Source organism: Athene noctua, chromosome 1 (genome assembly GCF_965140245.1).
Source record: "Athene noctua chromosome 1, bAthNoc1.hap1.1, whole genome shotgun sequence".
In the NCBI taxonomy this organism is placed as follows: domain Eukaryota; kingdom Metazoa; phylum Chordata; class Aves; order Strigiformes; family Strigidae; genus Athene; species Athene noctua.
The window spans coordinates 2,620,105-2,628,041 of record NC_134037.1 but is presented as its reverse complement, the minus strand read 5'-3'; the positions used below and the strand labels follow the sequence as shown (position 1 = coordinate 2,628,041).

The window sequence follows — 7,937 nt, the reverse complement described above, 5'->3', positions numbered from 1 at the left end:
TCTTCCCCTTCGACTACCTGATGGCCGAGGAGAGGATCGTCATCTCCAAGAAGGAGTCCATGTTCTCCTGGGATGAGACGGAGTACAAGATCCCAGCTCGTCTCACCCTGCAGGTCTGGGATGCTGACCACTTCTCGTCTCTTGCCTAATGATGCTTAACGACCTGGCTCAGGGAAAAACAACACGGCGGCCAACCCCAGGCCGCTCGGTCCATCTGCACACAGACATCAATGTGATGGATGGCAAATGGCGTTTATTATTGCGTAACACCGCTTTTTATACCCTGGGTCCATGGCGTCACATCCGTCTGCCTACGTTTTATCTTCCCATACAACGCGATATCTTCCGAGCGCCAGACCCTAACTCCCACATTTCCCCCCCCTCCCATGCTATTTTAATGATATGACAATACCTGTCAAATTTATTGGAAAGTTATATTGATTAGGAATTAGATAAACCTTAAAAAACACAGCGTACCTAAAGAATGTTTCATAAAGGCTGGAATTATATAGCAGCTGCAATCATTGATAAAAAGGTAAACTAAATGTATTATTTGTGATTAAAATATAAAATAGTGCACTTAGTCAATAAGAATGCTAACATTCAGACCCGCAATCACTAGGGAACCCTGGGTGCAGCGAGAATCAGAGTGCCCTTCCTCACAAACCGGAAACCCTACGTGATGCGTCCATCCGTAGGAGAGGCATCCAACATCGCTGCAAGCAGGCCCTGCTCTGAAATCAACAGGCCAAAATGACTGGCAAGTTCCTTTAAGCGGGAACATCTGATTCTAAATCTCCTGTTGGGTTCTACCCAGAGTCTGGCCAGCACTCTGGGGGAAGACCAAGGGAGTTTCTAAAGGTAAAATATTTAGAGTTCTTTGTTCTTAACGCTGGTAAATATAAAAATAAAGCATGCATATAAAACATTAAGGCTATAGATAATACTTAGACTATCAGACTTAAAATGACAGACTAAGGAGGTAATATATTGAGTGCTGAGTGAGCGTGCTTTAGAGCATTTGCTCTAAAGAGATCGATAAACAGAATGTTAACCTTTTCTAAGCAGCTTTTCACAAACGACACTGACTTATTCAATATGCAAGGCCCAAAAATTAGTACCAGCAGTATTATGGTGAGTGGGCCGATCAGAGTGGAAAAAAGGATGGTTAGCCATGGAGACTGAACCAAGAGCCAAACCATTCTTGTAGGGCTTCTCTTTCCCTTTGGGCTAGCCGATCTCTCAATTCAGCCATGGTGTCCTGTACGATTCCTGTGTGGGCTGCATAAAAACAACATTCTTCCCCTAATGTGGTACAAAAACCTCTTTGATACAACAGTAGAAGCTTTAACCCTTGCCTATTCTGCAAAACGACCTTCAAAAGGAAAGAGACTTTTTCCAAAAAGGAGATAGTTTTTTCAATTCTTTGCAGGTCCTCATCTATGGTCATTTGTAGCTGGGATAATCCCTGGCGCTGGGTTGCGAGGGCCAAAACTCCCGTGGCTGTGCCGACCGCTCTTAGCCCGAGCAGCGTTGCAATGGTGATGCCTGTTAGTACCGCTCTTTTATCAGTCCAGTGAGGTTCTTTGAAATAGTGATATAGGTCTTCCTCTGGGTGATATAGGACCTTAGGAACAACTATAACTTGGACACAAAAGTTGGCAGAATTATCAAAAAGAATAAGGGACACACAGGGGGTTACTCCTGACTTGTGGCAGACCCACTTTGCGGATGTAGGCGGGATTGCCCATTTGTAGGCTCTATTGACCCTAACAGTGTTCGCACAAACAAAACTACCCCGGTTTGCCAAAGCGGTATTGCCCAGACATACGCCCTGGCCTTTGACCTGGTTCAGGGTGATCCCTCTCCGTGGTGTGTCCCACCTGCATTGAGTTGGATTATTGTCTGGCGAATTGTAAAAGGAGGCATTGAGGGCGACGCCCTCATAAAAGGGCGGGTTCATATTGCAGCACAGCCAGCAGGAGCTCGTGAGGTCTGGATCTGATTGGTTCAATGACCAAAAGGTAGCATTCAGTACATTAAGGAACGGCTTATCAGGTAAGCGGTAAGGGCCCACCTTGGGTTTGCTTGGAGGGGTTATCTGCTTAGCTACTAGGGGGGTAGTCAAGATAGGGGTGGATAATGGCAAGCTTTCTCTTCCTTGCTCGACGTCATTGTCACTTTTGGCTATGACATTGGGGGCGATTGCTGTGCTGCTTTGTATTTCCCGTTTTCTAATAGAAAACAAGCTCCCCCTGTCTGTACTAGATTCATAGTGTCTGACGCCCCGAGTTTTCCCAATCATCCATCTCGGATCATCCTCATTGGTGACACTGAGCCTAAGGTACAGACAACAATTCTTGATTTTCCCATGGGTTGCTGCTAGCCCTGGTCTTAAGGGGTCTTTTGGAGGAATGACACACCCGTAAGGTCCTGGTTGTTCTTTCAAATATTTGTCTGGTCCTGCCCCTGGTGCCCAATCTGAGGCAATTGTCTCACATCCCCAGTGGGAACAGTAATACTGATTGGGGGCGTTACAGTAAGGCCTGCCGGGGTTAGAGCCGGGACACATGTAATAGCTCGACGTGTGTAAACAGGACTCTACTGGGGCTAAGTTACAGAGTTTTACCTGAAAGCTAGGAGGCCCCGAAGTGATGATTGTTTGCAGCATCTCTTGATCCCATCTCGTTAATACCCATTCCCATGGCTGGTGTTCATACGAGCCACAAGATACTATGAACCCTAAAAGCAAAATCAAACAGAAACATCGCAGCAGCAAAATTACACAAAAACACCACAGCAGCCCTTTGCGGGGGCATCTCAGCTGATGCTCGGGTTCTGGTGAAGCAGAGCTATCCGTTGTAGTCAGGGTATTCTCCAACTCACTCTCCTCTCTTGCCACAGGAGCATACGGGTTACGGGGGTGCCTGATGGTTAGGTCCTGTGAATAAAAACTTATAGTTCTCATTAGTTTCATCCTAGAGGTCGGGTTTAAGAGGGCACCATTTAATTTCACCTTTTTAACTGCAGAATACTCCCGTCCTGTTAAAACTAGCCTCCACCCCTGTTCCCATTTTCCCAGTTCATTTCTGATTGTGGCCGGTGGACCTTCTTCTAATGCTCGAGTGGTCCAGTATTTTTGGGCGGGGCTATGCGCCTCTTCTCTGGGGAATTGGTTGAACATTAGCAGGGCGTTTGCCAAAAGGCGTACTTGGTCTTCTGATGGAATGGCATTGGTAAAGCCTTCTGCCTTTGCTAATATTTCTAATTTCGATTTCAGAGATTCATGTAGTTGACGGGCCTCCCTTAGCGTCCGTAATTCTTTTGCAGCAGTGTCAGCTTTATCATCACCAATTTGGAAGTACCTTTTAACAGGACTTTGACTGTTGACATGGAGAACTGAAAAGGTGCCTTTCCTGGCGGAGAGTGCCTCTTTGAGCATTAGCGCTGCTGTGGATGTTGTCACGCCAGGGCCTGACATGGCTAGGCAAAGTTTAGCTGCAAACATGGAGTCAGTCACTATATTGAGATGTTCCATCGGGAACAGCCCGCATGCTAGTACTATAGCTGCTGCTTCCAGCTGTTGAACTGAAAGCTCATAATCGGCTGTTTTGATACGGTGCCATTCGTCTCCTGATTGCCACACTGCTACGGCAGTCGATGTCGTTGAAGATGCATCTGTAAAGACTGTTGGTCCTTCCTGAGGTCGGTCCATGACCTTAGATGGGGGGTCAACGTGTACAACCGCCAACATTTGAGTCCAGGGAGGTTTTGTGGCGTACCGGATTTCTCCACCAAATCCAGTCAGGGCTATAGCTAAATACTCTGATGTCATCACTGACTGCGTTGAGAGCTGCTTACGGGAGATATATCCTGGCAGGCTCAATGCCCAAGTGTCTTAGGGCGAGTTTTCTGCCTTTCATGATGAGATTGCCAATGCACTCGACCCCTGGAGAGAAAGCACGTGATGGTTTTCCCAGGGCTATCCATTGTATTGGTTGGGCTTCTTCAGGGGAGCCCTGAGCTAGTGCTCCTACTCCTCCTCCTGACATGAAATGTACGTACAGATCAAGTGGTTCATTGGGGTCCCATCTGGCGAGCGTGCTTGACGATACCTGTTGTTCGATGAAATCGAGAGAGCTCATTGCTTCCGTCGTCAGAGCTTTTTTCTCCCATGGTTTTTTTCCTTTTAGAAGATCATACAGGGGGGCCAGGATTTCAGGGGGAATTAGGACGATATTGCGGAGCCATTGTAAAGACCCTACTAGCTGTTGCATATCATAAAGTGTTTCAATGTGTCGACGGATTTTTACCTGAGGAGGGGTTATATAAGAACCTGCAATTCCTACTCCTAAAAAGCTTACACATGGTCCTTTCTTAATTTTTGCACTCACAATTTCGAACCCGTTTGCTTTCAGGGTTTCGGAAATTGTTGACACCAAGTGGTCCACCTGATTTTCTGACGGCGCGGCGATCAAGATATTGTCCATGTATTGAATGATGGTTGCAGTTGGGGCTGTATCGCAGGTTGAGCTATAATAAGTTGAGCCATAAAATGGGTCTCTTCTCGAGGGGGGAGTGGGTTCAGGAGTGCTTTGCTCCATCCAGGGTTGGAAAATTTCTTTGGTCGCTGAATTGCATTGTTGACGTATGCATTCTGTTACAGCTGGGCCTTTTGCCTCTGCAGGTAATGTTGAAGAGTCGATCGCTGCCTGGAGGCGGTCTATGAACTGTGTAAAGCTCTCACTTTCATTTTGTTTCATAGTAGACCAAGAGGACGGCTTTGCAACGACCCTACAAGCTATGCAAATGGCGTCTCTGGCCGCACGAGTAGTTGCCATAATTTTCTGGGCTCGTAGGCCTTGAGCTTGCGCTTGAGGGGTAATTATCGCTGGATCTGTACCCATCAGATGTTGCAAGCTAGATCCATGCAAGGGATGGTCTGCCCCCACTACTTGAACCAATAATCTTCCACAAATATCCTCCCATTCTTGTTTAAAAACAATCATCCCTGTTCCATCAAAGATTAATCTACAAGTTTGTATTATGTCAGATGGGAGCATGTCGTCTCCCCCAAAAACACCATCAATAAGGGTGGAGACTAAGGCGGAATTGAGACCTTTATCGGCAGTTGCTTTACCAATCGCCTGTATGTCTTTAGGGTTTATGGGCGAGTAAACCCTCTGTCCCCCGTCTGTCACCCGGACCGGGAATGCTAGTGCTGCCGGTGGGAATAAGTCGGCGCATGTCATTTTTGTTTCTCTCCAGTCCGTGAGGGGGGTTTGCTTTTCTCGTGGATTCTCTTTAGAGTGGATGGGTGGGGGGTGTTGGCCTTTAGTTCTGTCTGCTCCCGTTCCTTTTTCCTTTAAGTTTAAGTCGACTGTAAACCATTCGTCCTCGCTACTGTCTGACCCGAAGTCAGAACTCGACTGCCAGGTCATTTCTGGGCTCCAATAACTTTTTGTCAGACTCCTTCCCCTTCCACTCCCCTTACGGGCGGGCCGCTCCCTTCCTCTAGGCTCGCCCCACCTCCTGCTAGGGGAGGGCCCTGCTTTATCAAGGTGTCTCTCCGGGTGGCCGCTTAGATTGGCTCTCCGCCCCTCGCCCGGGCTCTCCACTCCTCCCCAAACACTTCCCCCAGCTTTCTTTTTATTCTCTCCGGCTCTGTACTCCTCACCCGTACATGCTCTCCGCCCCTCGCCTGCGCTCTCCACCCCTCCCCGAACACTTCCCCCACCTTTCCTTTTATTCTCTCCGGCTCTGTGCTCCTCACCCGTACACTCCTCCCCTCTAGCCTCATAACTGGCTCTATAGTCCTCACCCGTACACCCCTCCCCTCTAGCCTTGCTCGTGGTTGCTGGCACTTCCTCATTCTTTTCTTCGGGACCATTTTTATCTTGCCCTCCCCCTCTTTTTTCGGCGCCATTCTGGGGCACATAGGGCGGTGGTCGGTCCCAGGTTTGTATTGATTCTGATATCTCTGCGGCGTTCCTTGCCTCCTCTACCAAACAGCCCCAGAAGGATTTTCTTGCCTCCTCTATCAAACCGCCCTGGAGAGATTTTACTTGTTTTCGCCCTTCCCCTTCCGTAAGCGGATCGGGGTCCGAGGATTGAGGGAGTGTACCACCCTCCTGCGAATCCTTTGGCTCAATATAATCAGTATCGCTTGGGAGGTTAGTAGTCTGAGCACCAACCCCTAATCTAGGGGTGGCCAATAAACAGTTTTTTGCCGCCTTCCCAGTTTTCTGCTTCTGCATAGCTTTCTTAAGGGCTAGTTTAACCCTCCCCCACAACTTAAAGTCTTTCCCACAACCCAAGGGCTGTAAAAGCCTCGCGCCAGCGCGAGTAAAATCGACTTGCACTCAATTCCCCACTGCTTATGTAACTGTGATACGACCTTCACGAGAGCTTCCGTCTTCCTCGCGGGTCCTTGGGAACTGCAATCCGACCTTCACAAGGCGACCTTCACAAGGATGTTCCCCCTCCTTGTTGGTCCTGAGAATTTATATTCTCTACTCCTTGTTGGTCCTGGGAGCGTCCTCCCTACAGCAGTGGAATTCCAGACGTCTTCCCTAGCTAGCCGCTTCCCGCTTCCCGGGTTTCGGCACCATTTGTTGCCTAATGATGCTTAACGACCTGGCTCAGGGAAAAACAACACGGCGGCCAACCCCAGGCCGCTCGGTCCATCTGCACACAGACATCAACGTGATGGATGGCAAATGGCGTTTATTATTGCGTAACACCGCTTTTTATACCCTGGGTCCATGGCGTCACATCCGTCTGCCTACGTTTTATCTTCCCGTACAACGCGATATCTTCCGAGCGCCAGACCCTAACTGCCACACTCGGCCGATGATTTCCTCGGTGAGTGGAGGGCCCGTTGAGTTGGGGTGACGGGACAGCCATGGCTGGCCAAGTAGGGAGCAGTGTGGGATGAGATAAAGCCTGTATAGGAACAGGACCTGGAAGGGCAGCTCTGCTCCTCAAGCCCACAACATCCTGCAACCCCCCTTTAGATGCTACTGGTAAGAGCAGGTAGGATGAGAGCCCTTGTCTCTGCTGCACAAAGGCTCCTCCTGCAGCAAAGATTTCAGCTTCGCTGTTCCCAGACCTAGTTCAAAGTTGCTCTTCAGGGCAGGAGATACTGACCCAGCCCACCTGCAGCCAAGGACTCAGCATTTTGGGGATGCCAACATCTGTGCTCCCCTTTCTCCTGCCAGGGGCCATCGAGCTGGACCTGAACCGCTTCCCCCGAGGAGCCAAGACGTCGAAACAGTGCAGCCTGGAGATGGTGACGAACGAGGCAGAGCTGCCCATGGTCTCCATCTTCAAGCAGAAGCGGGTGAAGGGCTGGTGGCCGTTCGTGGCCAGAGATGAGAACGATGAGCTGGAGGTCACCGTAAGGATGGGGAAAAGGGAGGGATTTTGCATCCTGGGGACTGCACTCTGTGCAGACACCCTCTGCTCCCCGGCACTTGCCTCTCTTCTCTCAGGTCCCCTCTGTCACCGTGGCTGGGGGGGCTGAGGTGGGGAGCATTGCCTAGTTCCCAGCACAACTCTGCTTCCTGCAGGGGAAAGTTGAGGCTGAACTGCACCTTCTGACAGCAGAGGAGGCAGAGAAATCCCCCGCCGGGCTGGCTCGCAACGAGCCCGACCCACTGGAGAAACCCATGTAAGTGGGAAACCCCAGTCCCCAGCAGGCACCTGAGCTCTGGGAGATGCTGGGGGTGCTCCCCAGGGGTGGGGGGGAGGCAGGCATGGAGAGGTGCGGAGGGGTCATGCTGGGGGAACGAGGGTCACGAGCAGAGCCAACTCTTTTTTTTCCTTACTCTGTTCCTCCTCTGCCTCGCTTCTTGGCTCCATCCCCTTGCCTGGGCCTCCCACCACCTCCTGCTCCCCTCCAGTCCTCACCACCAGCTTCCAGCTTCAAGTGGAAC

General features: G+C 50.1%; 1 long non-coding RNA gene across 1 annotated transcript; it reads left to right on the top strand.

Annotated features, from left to right (window-relative positions):
• Positions 1–6,844: 6,844 nt before the first annotated feature.
• On the top strand, positions 6,845–7,671 carry LOC141967325 (uncharacterized). The gene is made up of 3 exons (XR_012634684.1): positions 6,845–6,864; positions 7,221–7,399; positions 7,572–7,671. It is a non-coding gene; the product is annotated as an uncharacterized LOC141967325 (long non-coding RNA).
• Positions 7,672–7,937: the final 266 nt, after the last annotated feature.